The sequence below is a fragment of the Gopherus flavomarginatus genome, chromosome 10, assembly GCF_025201925.1.
Source record: "Gopherus flavomarginatus isolate rGopFla2 chromosome 10, rGopFla2.mat.asm, whole genome shotgun sequence".
NCBI lineage: Eukaryota > Metazoa > Chordata > Testudines > Testudinidae > Gopherus > Gopherus flavomarginatus.
Window position 1 is genome coordinate 23,943,431 of NC_066626.1, and position 21,116 is coordinate 23,964,546.

Here is a 21,116-nt window from a genome sequence, read left to right on the forward strand (position 1 = left end):
TTTTACCTCAGCAGTTATGAATCATGGTATGTTGAAATTATGGCCCTTACCAATTAAAGAAATCCACATTATTTTGTTTATGTGGGGAGACACAAATGCACATTTGCAAAGTTGGAACCATTTCATGCTTACAAGTGTGTATTGATTGCCCCCATGATCTGATCAGTGGATGATGTTATATACTAACAGAGAAAACCAAAGATGGTTTGTCATGCCTGATTCTAGGGGTCTGTTGGTTTTAATGGGTTGTCTAGTGATCAACTGTCCCACTTCCTTGAGATCCAGGTGTTTGCAGGCCCTCATCTAGCAATAGTTTGACCATCTCTGGGTGCCAACTGTTGGACCTCACATGTCAGTGTTCAAGGCTTCATCACACTGACAGGGGAAAAATTGCTTGTCTGGAGTGTGGGGAAGTGGGGCCTTGAATGTAAGGGGACAGTGGAAGGGGTTCGTTCTTCTTTTTGTCTGGGAAGAAAGCAGTTAGTAGAGCTGGTCAAAAAATGGGGAAATCTTTCACTAAATATGTGTTGTTTTTCCACTCATTTAAAATGTTTGAAATTTGAATGCTGTCTGCCAATTCCAGCGGAGGGACTATAGGTATGTCTACACGAGGAAATTAGGTCGAATTTATAGAAGGCGATCTTTAGAAAAAGCAGCAAAGAGTCCACCAACGAAGTGGATATTCACCCATGAAAGCTCATGCTCCAATACGTCTGTTAGTCTTATAAGGTGCCACAGGACTCTTTGCTGCTTTTGCAGATCTAGACTAACACGGCTACCCCTCTGATACTTGATCTTTAGAAAGTGATTATATACAGTTGATCATGTGTGTCCCCACTAAGCACAGTAGCTCAGCGGAGTGTGTCCTCAATATCGTGGCTAGCATTGACTCACAGAGTGGTGTACTCTGGGTAGCTATCCCACAGTCCCCGCTGCCCATTGGAATTCTGGGTTAAGCTCCCAATGCCTGATGGGGCAAAAACATTGTTACGGATGTTTTTGGGTACATGTCGTTACACCAACATCAACGTGGGGTGTCCAGGAAAGGTGCATGATGCTCGCATCTTTAGGAACTCTGGGCTGTTTGAACAGCTGCAAGAAGGGACTTACTTCCCAGACCAGAAAATTACCATTGGAGATGTTGAAATGCTGGGGACACAGCCTACCCCTTGCTCCCATGGCTCATGAAGCCATACACAGGCAGTCTGGACAGTAATGAGGAGCAGTTCAACTATAGGCTGAGCAAGTGCAGAATGGTGGTAGAATGTGCCTTTGGATGTTTAAAAGCGCTCTGGTGCTGTTTGCTGACTAGGTTAGACCTCAGCGCAACCAATATTCACCTTATTATTGCTGCTTGCTGTGTGCTCCATAATGTCTGTGAGAGTAAGGGGGAGATGTTTACGGTGGGGTGGGAGATTGAGGCAAATCGCCTGGTGGCCATTGTTGAACAGCCAGGCACCAGGGCGATTAGAAGAGCACAGCATGGTGCGCTGCGCATCAGAGAGGCTTTGAAAACCAGTTTCATGACAGGCCAGGCTACGGTGTGACAGTTGTGTGTGTTTCTCCTTGATGCAAAACCGCCCCCTTTGTTGAATTTACTTCCCTGTAAGCAAATCCCCTTCTCCCCTTCGACCACAGATGACAAAGGAAATAAAGTGCCTATTGTTTTTAATCCAAGCATTTTTTATTTATTTAAAAAAAAGTGAGATCACTGACAAGGTAACCCAGGTGGAGTAGGGGAGGAGGAAAGGACAAGGCCCCGTTGCTTATTGTAGCCACACTACAAATCAAAACTGTTTGAATGACAGCCTTCTGTTGCTTGGGCCATTCTCTGGAGTGGAGTGGCTGGGTGCCCGGAGCCTCTCCCTCTCCCCCCGCATTGTTGGGCCTCTGAGTGAGGAGGATATGGAACTTAAGGAGAGCAGGCGATTATACAATGGATGCAGTGGCGATCTGTGCTCTTCCTGCCTTTCCTGCAGCTCCACCAGATGGCTAATCGTGTCCGTTTGCTCCCCCATTAGCGTCAGCATCTGTTCCTGTGTGTTCTGATCACGCTCACTTAATGCTTTCCTGGCCTCTGCCACCAATTGCACTCCATTCATTCAGCTGTGCCCTATCAGTGGGGGAGGACTGCATGAGCTCTGAAAACATGTCAATGCAAGTGCATTTTTTTCTTCTAAACTGCGATAACCTCAGAGATGGAGACGATACGAGGAGCGTAGAAACATTTGCATCTGCAGGGGAGATAAAAAGGGAGAGTAAAATTTAAGAAGGTTTCTGAGAACACAAGGGAGACTCTTTCACAGTGAATCAAGCAATTCACAGCAGACAGCACATGGACCTTAGGTACAGGACACATCATACATGGCTGGACAACAGAATTTGTTTTCCAGGCAGCAATGGTAAGCAAAAGGGTATGTGGGGTTGGCTTCTTCTGCCTTCATAACATGTGGGAATGGTTTCAAACTGCAGCACCCTCCTTTCCCATAGCAAGCAATGCCGGTTGGGTTTGCCATTTAAAAGGAGGGAGCTGCGGTTTTGGGTTGGATATGCAGCACACCCCTCCCCCCATCGCGTGGCTATTCTCTGGGATGATCCCTTTTAGCCAAGCACAAACAGCCCAGCATGAATGGGGTCCTTTTACTGTTCCCTTACAAAAATTCCCCTATTTCAACCAGGTGACCATGAATGATATCACTCTCCTGAGGCTGACAGAAAGATAAAGACTGAATTTGCATGAATACAACCAAAACCTAGGACTATTCGCTGCTATGCTTTGTGCTGCAATGATTCCAGACTACTTGGTACTGGTTTGGCATGGTAAAGTGTCCTACTGTGGAGGACGAAATAAGGTAGCCCTCCCCAGAAATCTTCTGCAAAGGCTTTCAGAGTACCTCCAGGAGAGCTTCATGGAGATGTCCCTAGAGGATTCCCGCTCCATCCCCAGACATGTTAACAGACTTTTCCAGTAGCTGTACTGGCCATGAATGTATCACAAGTCTTCAGGGCAAATCAAACATTAAACACAATTGCTTTTAACCCCTGTAGTGTAGTTACAAATGTGCACCCACCAGAGGTGCCTTCTCCACCTTCAGGGTCTGGGAACCTGCCTTGGGAGGGTATTGGCTCCAGGGTGATGAAAAGGTCCTGGCTGTTGGGGAAAATGGATTCTCCACTTGCCTGCTGCGCATTCTCCTCCTCCTCCTCCTCATCCACAAAATCCTCCTCCATGTTGCGTGAGATTCCCCCTTTGCAGGTGTCCACGGACAGTGGTGGGGTACTGGTAGGGTCCCCTCCCTAGAATGACATGCAGCTAATCATAGAAGCGGCATGTATGGGGCTCTGACCCAGAGCGACCGTTTGCCTCCTTTGTCTTGTCGTAGGCTTGCCTGAGCTCCTTAACTTTCACACAGTACTGCTGTGTGTCCCTGGTGTATCCTCTCTCCACCATGCCCTGTGCGATTTTGGCATATATGTTAGCATTTCTTCTTTTTGATCAGAGTTCTGCCTGCACAGATTCTTCTCCCTATACAGCAATCAGATCCAGTTGTGACAGGTTGGATCACAGAAACCCCTCTGGGACCTGCCAACTGATGTGCCAAGACTACTTCTGCTCCTGTTTTCCCTGCCACCTCAAGACTCCAGCACCCTGTCTTGCTGAGCCAGACACTCCCATCTGCTCCAACAGAGACCCAGGGTTTGAATTACTTGCCCCAAAACTGCAGGTTTACCTGAAAGCAGCTAACAGAAGTGTGCTTGTCTTTAACACCTGGATGCCCAACTCCCAATGGGGTCTAAATCCCAAATAAATCTATTTTACCATGTATAAAACTTATATAAGGTAAACTCATAAATTGTTCGCCCTCTGTAACACTGATAGAGAGATATGCACAGTTGTTTGCTCCCCCAGGTATTAATACATACTCTGAGTTAATTAGTAAGTAAAAAGTGATTTTATTAAATACAGAAAGTAGGATTAAAGTGGTTCTAAGTAGTAACAGACAGAACAAAGTAAGTCACAAAGCAAAATAAAATAAAATGCACAAATCTGTGTCTAATCAGACTGAATATAGATAAGATCCTCACCAGTTCCAGAATGCTCCCTTTTACAGACTAATCTCCTTTTAGCCTGGGTCCAGCAATCACTCACATCCCTTGCACACCTTCCTTTGTTCCAGTGTCTTCCAGGTATCCTGTGGGGGTGGCAATGCTCTCTGTTTAGCCAGCTGAAAACAAAATGGAGGGGTCTCCCAGGAGTTTAAATAGACTTTCGCTTATGGGTGGAGACTCACTCCTATGCAAAGTCCAACTCCAAGATGGAGTTTTGGAGTCACCTGGGCAAGTCACATGTCCATTCATGACTCTCAGTTTTTACAGGTAGCATCCATTGTTTACATGCTACCTTGAACATCCTCAAGTAGACTTCTTATGTGGATTGGAGCATTCCAAGATCCATTGTCCTTTAAGTGTTTCTTGATTAGGTACTTAATTTCAACATTCCTTACTCCAGGAACTGACCAAATGCTCTACTAAGGTTATTTAGAAATCAAGCCAGTACACAGCCAACATTCATAACTTTGAATACAAAAATGATACATGCATGCAAATAGGATTAATACATTCAGTAGATCATAACCTTTACAGATAAATATTACATGGCATATGAAGCACAAAACACATTCTAAGCATATTTCCATAGAGCCTTATCGGAGGTACCATCACACCAATGTCTCCCGTTTTCTCCATGCTGGAGCTCAGTTGCAGTTCTGGGACTGCATGGTCACCTGTGCTGCTAAGCTCGCCATGCTGACCAAACAGGAAATGAAATACAAAAGTTCCTGGAGTTTTTCCTGTGTACCTGGCTAGTGCATCGGAGTTGAAAGTGCTGTCCAGAGCGGTCACATTGGAGCACTCTGGGATAGCTCCAGGAGGCCAATACCATCGAATTGCACTACACTGCATCTGCACTACCCTAAATTCAAACCAAGAAGGTTGATTTTAGCGCTACTCCCCTCGCCAGGGAGGATTACAGCAGTCAATTTTAAGAGCCCTTTAGGTTGATGAAACTGGGTTGATTGTGTAGCCGCATTGCTTATAAAATCGACCTAACGTGGCTAAGTACAACCTAACCTTGAAGTGTAGATTAGGGCTATGAAGCAAAGAGGAGCAACTGTAATGCCTCTTTATATACCTGGGCTTCAGCAGCATTTGAAGACTGAGAGATGAGTAGCACTGGGTTGGATTGGAGGCCAGCAGGAGGACCCACTACTTTGGCTTCATGCTGAGCAGTTCCAGCACCATATTTGAACATGCCTCAGTGACAGCCCCACATGCTCTCCTAGCTCCCTGGCTCATCTCGGCAGGGAGAGGAAGGGATAGCAGTACATCCAGACCTCTGACTGACAAATGGGTGACCCTTGACTAATGCATACAGGCCAGGGAGCATGAGATGCACCACCCCTTTATAGGTGCGGCAGGAGGACTGGCAGCAAAAGGGAGGTCTGTCACAGCTCAACAAAAAGAGGGACTGATGAAGTTTCACCTGATCTGGAAAGCTGACTAGCTGAATCTGGGAGCTTATGATGGTTGGAGTGTAGTTCTTGCTGGACAATTATGCTTTGAATTGATGTTTTCTTCAGGGAAGGAAGTTTAAAAAAGTCAGTTGGCCACTCCTAGGCCATGGATGGCTGGGAGGAGATTCCCTCCAGAGTAAAAGATGAGACTAGTGACAGGTCCCAAACAGGGGGATGAAACTAAGTGTTGGGAACTTTATTTCTTTTTGTTAATTATTAAGCTTGGGGGAAGGAAAGTAAAAGTGTGATTTTTAAAATAATATTGAAACTGCAGAGAACAATGTCAACCTGTAGATTAACAGCAAGTACACACTTAGAAACGGGAAAAACTATTGAATAGGGACTTCTCTGTGGCCTCTGGAACTATATCTCAGCAGCCTCCAGCCATCAATGGCAGTGAAATCAGCGACCTATCTATGTTCTGGTACAGGACATGGGATAGCAGGTATGGGTGACGCTGTGCTGTAGAGGTTGTTTTTGGTGACTCACAGGGAGAGCAGTCACTGTCTGACTGAAGCTAGAGTTTAGACTTGCACCTATTTGTCTATGGTTTAGTTTTAAATAAAATTGATGAAAAGATAACTATTGTGAGAGACAATTCACTGTCATTTCTGGGGTTTGAGGTTGGTGATTCAGACAGAAGCTAGGCTAGCAAAATCATTTTCCTCAAAGGTTTCCATCCTCACAATATTCACCTTTCTCTCCTCCACATTCTATAAAATGCTGCTGCCAAAATCATCTTTTTTTTATTTCTGACCACATCCTCCCCCTCTTTGAATCCCTTCATTGGCTTCCCCTTGCACTGTGTATCGAGTGCTAGCTTCTTGTTCTTGCTTTCAGGGCCATGCATTGTTTAGTCCTAGTCTGTATCTGAACTTGTCTCCTTTGCAGACTTCACTCACAATACCAGCCTGCTCCCTCATGCAGGCAGCGTCTCAGAGATTTCACTGGGACTCCATATGGGGCCAGAGGCGAGTTTGTGACCATTGACTGTAAGGTTTTTGAGGCAGGAATTGGGCCTTTTTCAAGAGGTGCTGCTTTATTTCTACCAGCTCTTGAGAACTCTGGCTTGAAGTACATCAATTTCTGTATTTTAAGTTTTCTACAATTAAGAGAGTGTAGCTGACTGTGGCAGGGCAGGGGTATAAACCCCTTGGATGCCCTGTTAAAGGTTTGGCTCCTCCCCTGCTTCTCAACAGGGCAGCCGGGTGTGGGGCGGGAGGAGGGCCCAGACACTCAGCAAGGAGCTCAGCTGCAGGCCCTAACGAGCTCAGGCTCAGGGGAATCAGCTGAGTCAAGTGGAACCAGCTGGGCTGGTGACTGGGAGGAGATATAAGCGCAGGGAAAGGCTCAGTGGGAGGCTAGCCAGGGGAGAAGACAGAGGGACTGCAGCTTTGTCTCTACTGACGACAGGAAGCTTCTGGGGCCGAGAGACCCAGGGAAGGGTCAGAGTCAAGATCGATGTTGGGAGCATTGGGGCTGCACTGAGCACTGTAAATAAAAAGACACAGATGAAGTAACTGAGAGAAGCGTTGGGACCCCTTCTTTGACTAGCCTAAGCACAGGAGCACAAGCATGCAAGGCCAGTAACGTGTGCGGACCCTGTGATGCTGACTATAACAAGACAACACCAAAAGTGAAAGTAAGTGGATGTGGCTGCAAGTCTCATAAATGACCCTTTTCATGCCCAACTTGTTTTGCATTAAACTTTCCTTATAGAGCAAAGAACATGTGCGGAAATATCTGCATTTTTTCTTTCCCGTATGACCAGTCCTTTGGCTTAGGCCACCGTGCAGATCACAAACCAGATGAGCAGTTAGCCCTGAAAGAGCAAATTGTCTCAACTAGTGTAAGGCACCTAAATTGCAGTGGTCAGTAGTGCAATGACCATGGCATGGTTCCAGAACAGAACACAGGTAGTGAGAGCGTCCACAGGAATCTCAGCTCAGTGTTTGGGGGGAACCTCACTGTAGGTTGACACTGTCCAGCAAGGCCAGCTGACATATATTTAAATGGAAAAAAATCCAAACATCTTTCTGGTACTTGCATGACTTGTCATTTCACTTTCATGATGATGCTCCAGCATGCTCTTGGCAGTGGAAGCCAGTGATTGAAGCAATGCTGAATGGCACAAGACCTAAGAAAAAAGTGAATTTAAACTATGTAGGTGTTGATCCCGCTCCTCTTGGCAGCTCAGGTCATTCTACGTGTTTTGCTAGAGTAGATAAAAATTTGGCTAATAAGTACCTTCTGTTCTGTAGTTCCTGTTGCCTGAGTATCTCAAAACAAATTACAAAATAACTATCCACATTTTACCAACAGGGAGACTCGAGGCATAGTGAAATTAAATGACTTGCCTCAAGCTACACAGCAAGTCAGTAGCAAAGTTTGGGATAGAACTCAAATTTCCTGATGCCCACTCTCCCTTCGCTATCCTGCCTAATATTTTCAGGTCAGCGTTCAATCTTGCTCCACTACTCATCATTGCCTAGATAGCAAACAGAGCTGAAATGTTGTAGGTTTATTTTTTTCTAGCGAGCTTTTTTTTTGTATATACCGCGTTATTACCTCAAAGGGGAGCCAAGGTAACTCTAAATGTGTAGTGGTGTAGGTAACAAGAGATAAGACAAGCCCCTTTTACTCAGAGGAACAGGCCCTTCCTCTGCCGTGTCTGTCACCGGTGGACTGATAGATCTCCCTCCATCTTCCCTATGTGTGGTGTAAGAAATAAAGAGTGACTATAAGTAAAGTTAAAAACAACAGGTAAGTGTATTAAGGGAATGAGTACAATAAGGGAAGGAGTAAATGAGAAAAAGCAGTAGCTAAATAACAATACAGAACAGTGAAACAACAGCTTTAAAACAGGAGCATGAAGCTCCGGCCCAAAATACAAATTCACCCTGGCAATAAACAGTATAAAATCCCCAATTAAGAGAACCCTAATTGCCTGACTATCAGCGTGTCTGTGGCAGCGGTGAAGTCCAGGACCTGCATTCTTTGGGTAATTGGAACCCGCCGAGGAGGAGCACTGGAGAGTCCCTCGATGTCTCGGGGGGAAGAAGCAGACCAAAACCCTCTGGTGATGATGTACCCAGGAACAGGAGCAGGTAAGATGGAATGTCTTCTTCCCATTCTCTTCACTTCAGGAATGGTGGTGCCCTTCAACGATGCACTGGTGCTGTGAAGATCTGAACCACGCACGCACAGCCACTGGAATGGACTGTGCCACTTGTCGGTGAGTTCAGTCCCTTTATGCATTTACTGGCGGGAAAGTATGGTACAGTCCCAGCAAAGGCGAGAAACAGTCTGAGGTAAAATTGTCCTTGGAGTTGCCAGTGGCAGGAAAAACCAGTTGGATCTAGTCATGACTGGTTCATGATAACAGTAAACAACAAGATGGTGGTCACAAGATGGCAGTTCAGACTCCATCTTGAATTGCTGCTCTATCTTTACAAACTACATTTTGGATTTAAAATGTAGATATTTTAACAGACCATAACATTATATCAAAACACACCCAACAATGTATTCTGTACTCACACACATCAGTTTATTTTGGGTTGAAGTAAGAAAAAAAACACAGATGGTAACTGAAGGGTTTTTTTTATGATGACATGCTTAGAATGCAAAAGGGAAAAGGACTTCAACATAAATTGGGTTAAAAAAAATGAAAATGTGGGGGGAAAAAAGTGTGTTGTTCTTGCCATGAATGGACAGCCTTGTCCAACAGTAATTGGTTTCCACTGCCCTGGAAGTGGAGTCAGTGGTCAACAAAGGACCAGTATAATGGAGGTCTGTAAGAAATTTATCATTCCCTCTGGCTGAGCAAAACCAGAGTTTATATGTTGTGTTGTTTTATATAAATATCCTCATTTTACTATTTAATTTTGGGGGTGGGGAGGGAGGAGAGTACAAGGTTTTCATAGTACATTGGCAGTGTATGTGCTAAATCTCTGCTTTTGAGAGACATTCTGGGCCTAGTCTTTATGTGCTGTTCACATAACACTGTAGATGGGTAAGCTTATATGACAACTTCAAGTCTCATTCTGAACGTTAGAGCCCTGATCCTGCAAGGAGCTCTGTGTAAGCAGGCCCCATACTTCCACAGAGTCCCACTGACTTCATGTGGGGGCAGGGTTCCACTTGTGCAAAGTTCCTTGCAGGGTTATAAGCGTCTAGGCCAAATCACTGTCACTTAGATGCTGCAGGTAACAATAGGGAAAAAAAGTTTCTTTTTTAAGATAAGTCTGTGTTTAACTTTCAACACCAAAGTGTGGGATTGCAGTAAACCTTCCCATGGCTGGGCTACAGCACATAGCAAGTGATATGGAGATGCAAGTTCAGCCCTCCATTGAACTCAGTGGAGTTGCACATGCTTATTCTCAAGGGTGAGGTCCTTGCCCCATTGTAGTCAATGGAAGTTTGCTTCTTTTTTCAATGGGACCAGAATTTCAACTATTATGTGCAATTGTCTATGATGCTGATAAAGTGCTCTATTAAGAGTTTCTGTTTACTTTCCCATTTGAGTGTCTGGCTCTCTGAGACTCACTTTTCTAATGTTAATGCCACAGATCATTTTGATCTTGCTTTTTTTACTCTATTAATCTTTTTATTAGGTTTTTTTACTTTCGGCCTCTATTGTGCTGGGAAAAACTCAGCTTGGCTGTGGAAGCATCCTGGGCACCCAGCGTGGCATTAACTCCCTGACTAAGCTTTAAACTGGTAGTCAGGGTAGAGTCACATGGCAAGGATGGGGACAGAAGGCCCAGTTAGAATCTGGGAGAATATACAAGAGACTCTACAGAACTAGCCACTTAAGACTCAGAAGGTTTTTGAGCATGCAGAGAGCGTGCAACAAAGTGTCTGTTACAGAACTAGGTTGTACTCCTAGGTGGCGGTTTTCTGTTTGTTGGTGTAAAACCGTTTTGTCTAGTCTGTCTCTTTGTAACCAATGCACTCTAAAAAAACACAGCAGTTGAAGAGAGAAACTCAGGTGTAAAGACTGTTTGTTTCTGGTGAGGCAACTGATTTCCCTCCCTCTTCCACCAGTGCTGACTGAGCGCTCGGCTCTTGCATGGTACTGACCACCCTGCCCCCAATCCAGCAAAGCACTTCAGCATTTGCTTTATTTTAAGCATCTGAGCATTGATTTTAAGCATTGATTTCAACCATTTGAGCTCTCATACTCGATCATCTCGCTCTCTACTTCCAGATTAAAATTATGTTTTATTAAAAAAAATTTTCATCTTAAAAAAAACACAACCAACCAAAAACCAACCTGTTACCTAGTCCTACTGCAATACAGTGTCTTTTAAAGACTCCTTAATGATACTGAGGTGCTTGATTTCTTCATAATAATCAATCTTTTTTTCTCTTTTGTAACTTATTTCATAAGCAAGGTTGCTTGGTATTCATAAAGGCAAGAGGTTTATAGCCTCTTTGTGGTTGCTAAATTACAACTAAAACCCTGATGGGAAAAGTCCTAAAAAGTTTTATAGAAAAGAAGTCAATATGATTCTCTAAAATCTAGTATGATTCTAAAGAAATTACTTTTTAAAAAACTATAGTATTTACAAGACAATATCTTTTCTACAGGGTTATGAACTATCCTGTAAAAGTTACTAGCAGGAATGTAACAGTCTCTATCAAATTCTACAGATTGGTTTTAAAATATCAGCAGAAAAACAGGAAAAATATTCTAAATTCATAAGTGGAGAACAATCTTTTTTGGGAAGCCCAAATAACAATTCTGTGGCTACAATCTTAATAAATATTTACTGTATGATATAATTGAAATATGAATCTGTCATTACAGAAGAGACTAGAACAGTTGGAACTGGATCTTCCTCTGCTATAAATTGTCATGCTTCTTTTAGCTTTAATGGAGTGATAATTTACACTAGCTAAGGATTTGGCCCTCACTGTACATTACAAAGGTCTAGGACCAAATCCTGAAATCCATATTCTGTTTAAACTTTGTTATTACTCAGATATATCCCTGTGGGAGCCCGGTGAACAAAACACAAAGGTTAGATTTCTCCTGACAAATGTGTAGGTTAAGATTCTAAAAATTGACTAATGATTATAGGCAGGGGCGGCTCCAGGCCCCAGCATGCCAAGCCATGGGGGGCGCCTGCGGGAGGTCCGCCGAAGCTGCGAGACCATTGATCCCTCCGCAGGCAAGCCACCGAAGGCAGCCTGCCTGCCGTGCTTGGGGCAGCAAAATGCCTAGAGCCGCCCCTGATTATAGGTACCTCCAATTTTGGATGCTTAATGAGGGAAACTTTAAAGCGGCTTGGTTTTTCAGAGATTTCTCACTAGTTACCCTTTGAAATTCAGACCCCTTCATGATGTCACAGCCATAAATTGAGGCATCCAAAAGTCACTTTTGAAAATCTTGGTCATAGAATATCATATAACTAATTGTCTTCTGAAACCTGTGGAAGTGAACTCTTACTTCACTTGGTGCTTGTTTACTTTTCTCAAAGCAAATGAAATCATCCCCTAAACCTCAGAAGAGAGAGAAATCATATTTGTCAGGAAGGCATACCTTCAAAAGTGCTGTTCAGCTTTGCATGTTCAGTGGTTTTCAGCTTCAAGTGTTGTGTAATGGTTTTCAGATGGCAGATGTGACAAGATAACCCAAAGGAACATAGACTGATATCTGTTTGTTGACAGCTTTGGTTGAAGTGGGTGAAAAATAATATTATATACAGAACAGCTAATGAGAGAAACTTTGAAGGCGGTCATGATGGTTATCCGTCATGTGATCTCAATAATTTAAAGCACCCTGATCTCCAGAGCTGGTGCTGTAGATAACAATGCATCTTGTGTTGGATCTCCTCCTTCTGGCAAAAAATATGTACTGTGCTAGATAGTGAGGTTCCTTTAGCACATATGAAACAGAATATATTGGGTGAGGTGTTTGTTTCTGCACACTGCAATTTCAAGGCATTCTCATTCAAAATTCTTGATAACAAGGTGCATCATAATTTGATTGTGAAAAAGCCCTACATTTTTGCTTAAGAAATATAAGAGCAGAAGTGCACTATTTGGATCAAACTTTCAAACGGATTTGCATGTTTGAATGTACTAATTCTGTGAATGTCCAAAATAGAGGGCACTTGAAATAAATTCAGATCTCTGTTGAAAAGTGCCAGATCCATATGGACATGCATATATGCAGCAGCATTCTTTATTTTCATTGAAAATTACACTTTCTCTCAAAGAATTTTGGCATATGGGGAGTTTAGGACTTTTCAAATAGAGGCAGGTGACAATTTTCAAATAGTTTATTCGCCAAAATGTGCAGTTTGGGGTCTATCAAAACTGTTCACAAACTCAACATGAATTCACTAAATAGTTTCAGCCAAAATTATATTGTCGAGCCGGATTCGCAAAGGGACTTAGGTGCCATCCACAAAACTGGTGGTGATGTCACTTCCCCCCTTACACCATATACGTCAGTGGTTAGAACACTCACCTGGGATCTGGAATGTTCAAGTCACCACTCTGCCTGATTTGGAGCAGGAATTTGAATGTGGGTCTTCCACACTGCAGGAAAAGTGCCCTAACCATGCGATGGGGTATTGTAGGGTCGGCCCTGTCTCTCAATAGCTCCTGCCGAAGCTGTTCTACTTTATATAAATTGATATTCATTTATTGGGCCAGAATGAGAGAGTCAGAATGATTCTGTAGCCTGATGGTCAGGGCACTCACCAAGGAGGGATGGCACCTGATTCCAGTTCAAATTGGAGGTGGGAGAACAACTGCACCTCCTCCTGTGATGGTTTTGTGAATAGCGTTTCCAAATTTCCTTCACTTCTAAGGAAAAAAAGCAGTTAAATACCCCAACATGAAATGTTTATGTTGTATCAGGTCAAATGAAACCCTAAGTTTGATCCCAAACAAAAACATTTTGTTTATCTGAGAAAACTGAAAAACTTCCATGTTGTGTTGATCTGAAATGAAATTTTTTTTGGTTTGGGTAGTGAACTGAAACATCAGTGATTTACATCACACTGTTCTCAAATTCTGCTGCATGAAAATAAAAAGAACAGTATTCAAGATACACAGATGGCAAAGATAATTTGGAGGAAGCAATTTTTGCATTTCCTTCTGTTCCCACATTGTGAGCAGTCTACAACTTTTTCTAGCTTATTAATTATTGACCAAGTAACTTTTGGAGTTTCATTCGCAGTCTATAGGTCGTGCACAAGCAGTTCATTGCATGTATCTGATCATTCAAAATTTGAGTTGTTTATTTCTGATTGGGCATGTAGGTTACATAGCATATTTCTGTTTCCTTACTGGATAATATTTACTCAAAAAAAATTAGGTTTCAAGGCAAATATTTGGTTCTAAAATTCTCACTGTGCAAAGATTCCCCAATACTGACTTAGAATTTAGTTTTCATAAACATTCCTGCCAATAAACCTGATTGCTAGAATAACTGCAGGAAGTGGACACAAGTGAATTTGTTTAAAAATTCAAAGGGGGGGGGTGTGTGTGGAAAAATTTCAGTACTTTTCCCAGTTCTGCTTCTATCCATCTGAATCTGAAATAATGTAGTAATTAGTGAGATGGGTCATATCCTGCTTTTTGTCCCAGTGTAAATGTAGAATAACCTCACTGGGTTCAATGGGATTGCTCTGGATTTACACTGGAATAATTTATAGCAGGTCTACCAGCTTTTTTTCAGAGATACTGCTTAAGAAATTATAGTGATGCGATTTGTACAGTATCGTAAGTTTAAGTATTTCTACTAGAAACTAGCAGCTTTCCCTACCTTAAGGATTTGAAACCAGAGCCAATCCTGCAACCTTTATTTATGCAAGTAGTCTGTCCTTATATATGTGAGTAGTCTCATTGTCCTAGAACTAACTAACTTTCTCTCTCCCCCCTACACCTAAAACTTTAAAATGCTTTTTTTTTTTCTTTAAAACTCAAATTTACCAGGTCGCGTCTTCGTAATGCAGGCCAGTGCTCAAGATCTCCTCGGTATTTTGAAAAACAAGCAAACTAGAAAACGACTGAGTGATAATAGTCACAAATACTTTGTTCATGTGCAGCTCATGGACAGTAGCTGATTTTCAAAATTGTGCGATGCTGCATACTGTTTCAAGCTCAAGCTTTTACCAAACACACACACGTTCATATTTTGAGCAGACTTAAGGTAAATTTCTCTTTGCTCTTTCACACTATTTCTGTTTGTTGCATGTCATTACATGTGCAGAACTTGCTCTGACATCAGTGGAATAAGTAGAAAGAACTCATCAGAAATCTGCAGTGTGGACTGGAGAGGAGGATTTTGCTTTCACCATATACTGTATGGTTCTACAGCGGTTAACAGGATAAATTATAGTGGATCTTTATTTAAAAGTAAAGTCCTGTCTCCTCTGCATGGCCATCAGAGATTTCCTGGCGCTTTATGATAGTCAGGGTTTCTCTGGCAACTTGGCCAAAATTTCAGTGTTGTGCAGTATGCTGTGTGTTGGTCGACTGCTGTCCTCCACCCCAGAGGCTACATTATACATGAAGAACGAAGTGCTGAGTGCTCTCAAATCCCATTGACATCAGTTGGAGTTAAGAGCACTTAACATGTTAGTAAAGCACTTTAGGCTGCTGTGGGATGAAAGGCACCGTGTAAATACTGTTAGTTCTATGGATGCTTGAGAGCAATCACAGTTTTACCAGGCTACAGTCTGTGAACTCTGAAGGATTGTTATAATGTATTGGGTTAAAAAAATAAGCTTGATTTATGATGTACCCTATCTGCTGGGTCAAATGCATATATAATAATTTTCTAAATGAGTACAAGCACCAAAACATGTATTTGTGATATACTGGAGGAGCCACTGCAGTGTCCTGGCTGAAAAGGCTAAATATGGCTTTAACCAGATAAACAACATGCTTTCTTAAAATGCCTCAATTCATATTTACACAAGCCTAAATTTATAGTTGTCTCTCAAAATGAAATGCCTTGCACTTAATTTTTTGTGTGCTGGGAAAACCGAGTCAGATTAAATGTAGCCTACATCTTATTTAACCAGAAGCAGGAGAGGGGATTTTCAGCTCTAAGAGAAAACAGAAGATGCACAATTGAGGCTGAGGTTTTTGCACATGTGGGGGGTTTCTCACTACATGGTGACCCTCTCTTTGGCCTCTAAGAGCTGGGCACAGCAGCTGCTTCTGGAGTCTGTCCCCACCAGTGGTTTCCCCAGGAACTGAAATTAGTGGGGGTGTTTGAGTTTACGGGGGGGGGGGGTGTCAGGTCCAATGAGATATATATAAAAGAGATATGAATAAAGTAAATGTTTTGTTGGGATTATGCAAATTTAACATTAGGAAAATACAAGTTACACCAAAACACATAACAGATCTAGATTTCTAAAAAAAAAAAAATAATTAAAAAAATGTATTTAATTTAAATTGAATTTTGAAAAGTAAGCCATCGTGGGATAAGAGGGCAGTCCTCTCATGAATCAGTAACTGGTTAAAAGATGGGAAACAAAGGGTAGGAATAAATTATCAGTTTTCAGAATGGAGAGAGATAAATAGTGATATCCATGAGGGGTCAGTACTGGGACCAGTGCTGTTCAACATATTCATCTGGAAAAATGGGTAAACAGTGAGGTGGCAAAATTTGCAGATGATACAAAACTATTCAAGATAGTTAAGTCCCAGGCAGACTGCAAAGAGCTACTAAGGGATCTCACAAAACTGGGTGATTGGGCAACAAAATGGCAAATTAAATTAAATGTTGATAAATGCAAAGTAATGCACATGGGAAAGCAATCTCAACTATACATACAAAATGTTGGCATCTGAATTAGCTGTTACCGCTCAGGAAAGATCTTGGAGTCATTGTGGATAGTTCTCTGAAAACATCTATTCAATGTGCAGCAGCAGTCACAAAAGCAAACCATGTTGGGAATCATTAAGAAAGGGATAGATAATAAGACAGAAAATATCACATTGCCTCTATATAAATCCATGGTACGTGCACACCTTGAATAGTGTGTGCAGATCTGGTCACCCATCCTAAAAATATATATATTGGAATTCGAAAAGGTACAGAGATGGGCAACTAAAATGATCAGGGGTATGAAACAGGAGGAGAGATTAAAATGACTGGGAATTTTCAGCTTAGAAAAGAGATGACTAATGGGGATATGATAGAGGTCTACAAAATCTTGACTGGTGCGAAGAAAGTGAATAAGGAAATTTTATTTAATCCTTCACATAACACAAGAACTAGCAGTCACCCAATGAAATTAATAGGCAGCAGGTTTTAAAAAAACAAAAGAAAGTACTTCTTCACACAATATAAAGTCAACCCAGGGAACTCTTTGCCAGGGGATGCTATGAAGACCAAAACTATAACAGGATTATAAAAAGAACTAGATAAATTCCTGGAGAACAGGTCCATCCGTGGCTATTTGCCAGGATGGGGAGGGATGCAATACCATGCTCTGAGTGTCCCTAGCCTGTTTGCCAGAAGCTGGGAATGGGCAACAGGGGATGGTCACTTGATGATTACCTGTTCTTTTCATTCCCTCTGAAGCACCACTGTTGTAAGACAGGGTACTGGGCTATATGGACCATTGGTCTGACCCAGTATGACCATTCTTATGTAAAAATTAATTAGAATAATAAAAATGTTTAGTGCAGAAACTCCCCAACATAATGACCTCTCAAGATAGCAACAATGTGAGATAACAACCTTGGCAAATAATGCATTTTAAAAATCTTGGCCTACTAGGAAACATATTTATTATATGTTTCTATTCCCAGTCACAAATCTAGCATTCTGGAGCAAAGTGACTAAAATATAGTCCAACAAGCAAATGTTTATTTAACTTTTCCCTCCCCTACACCCCACTCACCGGTGTTGTCCTTGGTCAGTGGAGACTACACTCAGAGTTCAGAGGTACTTTCACGTGAGTACACCTTCCAGGTGGGGGACAAGAAGGCACTTTGATTGTTCCTCCAGCTGCTCACTGTTTGCTCTGGCCACAGCTGTTCATTGTGCCACTGTTCACTCCACTTCACTCTGTTGCCAATGGCCCTGCGCAGTCACCTTCTGCTGCCACCTGCCCCTAGCTCCTGTGACCTCTGCGAGTTGGTCTCTTGAGGTTCCACCGGCTCTCAGTGATTTCAGCTGAGCTCTCATTGGGGGAACCTTGCTGCTAGTGCAGTCTGGGCTGTCTCTTTCACAAAAACGCTGTCCCACAGGAACACTGTCCCCACAACAGGACTAAGCACTTAGCCTGATTGTCAGTGATTTCAGCTGCAGTGGTCACTTAACAGAACAAAAGACTATGGAGCCCAATCAGCTCTGTCTTTAAACAGTGGAGAGGGACAGGTCCCCACTCTCTCTCTTGATGCCTTCAAATCATCACAGGCTAAGTACAGTTCTACTGCCCTTTACTCATACAATAAGAACAACATTTCATCCCCCCTTCCTGCCACATTCAAGCTGTTTGTAACCCAACCCCAGCCAAAATCTATCACTTGGACAACACAGCTCTGTTTGCTGGACACCTAGGTAGATTAGGTGTGAATGTAAATATAATCTGGCCCCACAGCCCCAGCTCATCACTAGCTGTCAGGGAGAGCTCATTTAGACTTTGCTTACAAATCATCATTTGATATTATTAGGTTGGCCAACATCATGAATGCACTGACATCAAAAAAAACAACAGCTGTATAAGGAAGCAAGGAAGCTAGTCTATGTTCATACTTATCAAATCTAGTATACTTTTTCAGATACACATATTTTATCATACACTGTATAAGCTTTTAAGTGTGTATTAATGTTTCAGTTTAAATTCAGATTTCCAAACAGTCACTAAATTGGTATGTAACTAGCTCACAAGGCTAGGGGGGGTGTTGGGGAAATCCAGGGGGGGTGTACACCCCCCTGGGGGGGTCTAGGGAAATCACTGGTCCCCACTGCCAGGATGGTTGTGTGAGAATAAGACATTGTATAAGAATTTCTCTTTCCCAGAATGACTCCCACAGGCTCAGTAGCCTGTCTCCATCAGTATGTTCTTTTCTCCCCCTTGAAGTGGTGTGAGATGTTAGCCACACATGGTTTTAACCTGGACTTTAAATTTCCAGACTTATCTGTCCATATTTCTAACATGAACTGAATTTTTGAATGTAGGTGTAATGGGGTGTGCTCCCCACACTGGCCCTGCCAGAGCTGACTTGGACCAGGTGTGCCCAATCAGTTAATTAGACTGCAAAGGGAGAAACTTTAGGCTGGAGGCAGCTAATTAGAGAGAAGCTCACCTGTGAGAGACAGGCGGGGCTTCTATAAAAGACAGGAAAATGGAAACACAAGGGGTAGCAGGGAGAAGGCTGCAGTCACTCCCTGGGAGATGGGAGGAGTGGTTGGGGTTGCAGAGACAGTTGCCTAAAGTTTCTCTCTGGGAGGAGGGAGTGAAGAGACTGGCAAACTCAGAGGAGTAGGAAAGGTCAGAAGGTATGGAAGTGGCTCAAAGAAAGGCAGCAAGGTGCAGGGAATGGACCTTGGCTGCTGTGTAGAAACTACCTGAGCTGGAACCTGGAGTAGGGGGTGGGCCTGGGTTCCCCTGCCAGCCTGGCACTGTGAGGCAGTGAAGCAGAAGACTGCTGGAGAGTACAAACCTCGATGCATGCAGCCCCTGCCCCAGAAACCACACTAGTGACCTAGCTGGAGGGGATGAGTCACAGAGAAGACAGCTGCAGTTCCTGAGAGCGAGAGGGGGCTGCGGAGGAGAAACTGATGGGGTGTAGCCAGTGGGAGGGGTGTTGGCCTGATTGAGCTGATCCCCAGAACTGCCAGGAGGTGGCGCCATCCAGCAGTAAGTAGAGCACCCTGTTGCAGTAGGGCTCAGTCCTGCATTGTCCATACCCCTGTATCTTGCGGTATGTCAACATATCGATCCAATGTGGGTCGATTATCTCATCTAGTCTAGTATCAGAGGGGTAGCCGTGTTAGTCTGGATCTGTAAAAGCAGCAAAGAATCCTGTGGCACCTTATAGACTAACAGACGTTTTGGCGCATGAGCTTTCGTGGGTGAATACCCACTTCGTCAGATGCATGTAGTGGAAATTTCCAGGGGCAGGTATATACATGTAGGCAAGCTAGAGATAATGAGGTAGTTCAATCAGGGAGGATGAGGCCCTGTTCTAGCAGTTGAGGTGTGAAAACCAAGAGAGGAGAAACTGGTTTTGTAATTGGCAAGCCATTCACAGTCTTTGTTTAATCCTGAGCTGATGGTGTCAAATTTGCAGATGAACTGAAGCTCAGCAGTTTCTCTTTGAAGTCTGGTCCTGAAGTTTTTTTTGCTGCAGGATGGCCACCTTAAGGTCTGCTATAGTGTGGCCAGTGTGTACCTACGCTACATTGATGACATCTTCATCATCTGGACCCATGGGAAGGAGATTCTGGAAAAATTCCACCATGATTTCAACAGCTTCCACCCCACCATCAACCTCAGCCTGGACCAATCTACTCGGGAGGTCCACTTCCTAGACACCACGGTGCAAATAAGTGATGGTCACATTACCACCACCCTATACCGAAAACCTACCGACATCTATGCCTACCTTCATGCCTCCAGCTTCCATCCCGGGCACATCACACGATCCATTGTCTACAGCCAAGCACTGAGGTACAACCACATCTGCTCTAACCCCTCAGACAGAGACCAACACCTACAAAATCTCCACCAAGCATTCTCAAAACTACAATACCCGCATGAGGAAATAAGGAAACAGATCAACAGAGCCAGACGTGTACCCAGAAGCCTCCTACTGCAGGACAAACCCAAGAAAGAAACCAACAGGACTCCACTGGCCATCACATACAGTCCCCAGCTAAAACCTCTCCAACGCATCATCAGGGATCTACAACCCATCCTGGACAATGGTCCCACACTTTCACAGGCCTTGGGTGGCAGGCCAGTCCTCGCCCACAGGCAACCTGCCAACTTGAAACATTCTCACCAGTAACTGCACACCGCACCATAGTAACTTTAGCTCGGGAACCAATCCATGCAACAAACCTCGATGCCAACTCTGCCCACATATCTACACCAGCGACACCATCACCGGACCTAACCAGATCAGCCACACCATCACCGGTTCATTCACCTGCACGTCCACCACTGAAATATACACCATCATATGCCAGCAATGCCCTTCTGCTATGTACATTGGTCAAAATGGACAGTCGCTACGGAAAAGGATAAACGGACACAAATCAGATATTAGGAATGTCAATACACAAAAACCTGTAGGAAAACACTTCAACCTCCCTGGCCACACTATAGCAGACCTTAAGGTGGCCATCCTGCAGCAAAAAAACTTCAGGACCAGACTTCAAAGAGAAACTGCTGAGCTTCAGTTCATCTGCAAATTTGACACCATCAGCTCAGGATTAAACAAAGACTGTGAATGGCTTGCCAATTACAAAACCAGTTTCTCCTCCCTTGGTTTTCACACCTCCTTATAAATTAAAAACACTTTTATATAATTGTATATAACACC

General features: G+C 43.3%; 1 long non-coding RNA gene across 1 annotated transcript in view; it reads right to left on the reverse strand.

Annotated features, from left to right (window-relative positions):
• LOC127058987 (uncharacterized) overlaps positions 1-21,116 on the reverse strand; it is a 253,128-nt gene that overhangs the window by 104,730 nt on the left and 127,282 nt on the right. The window lies entirely within an intron of this gene.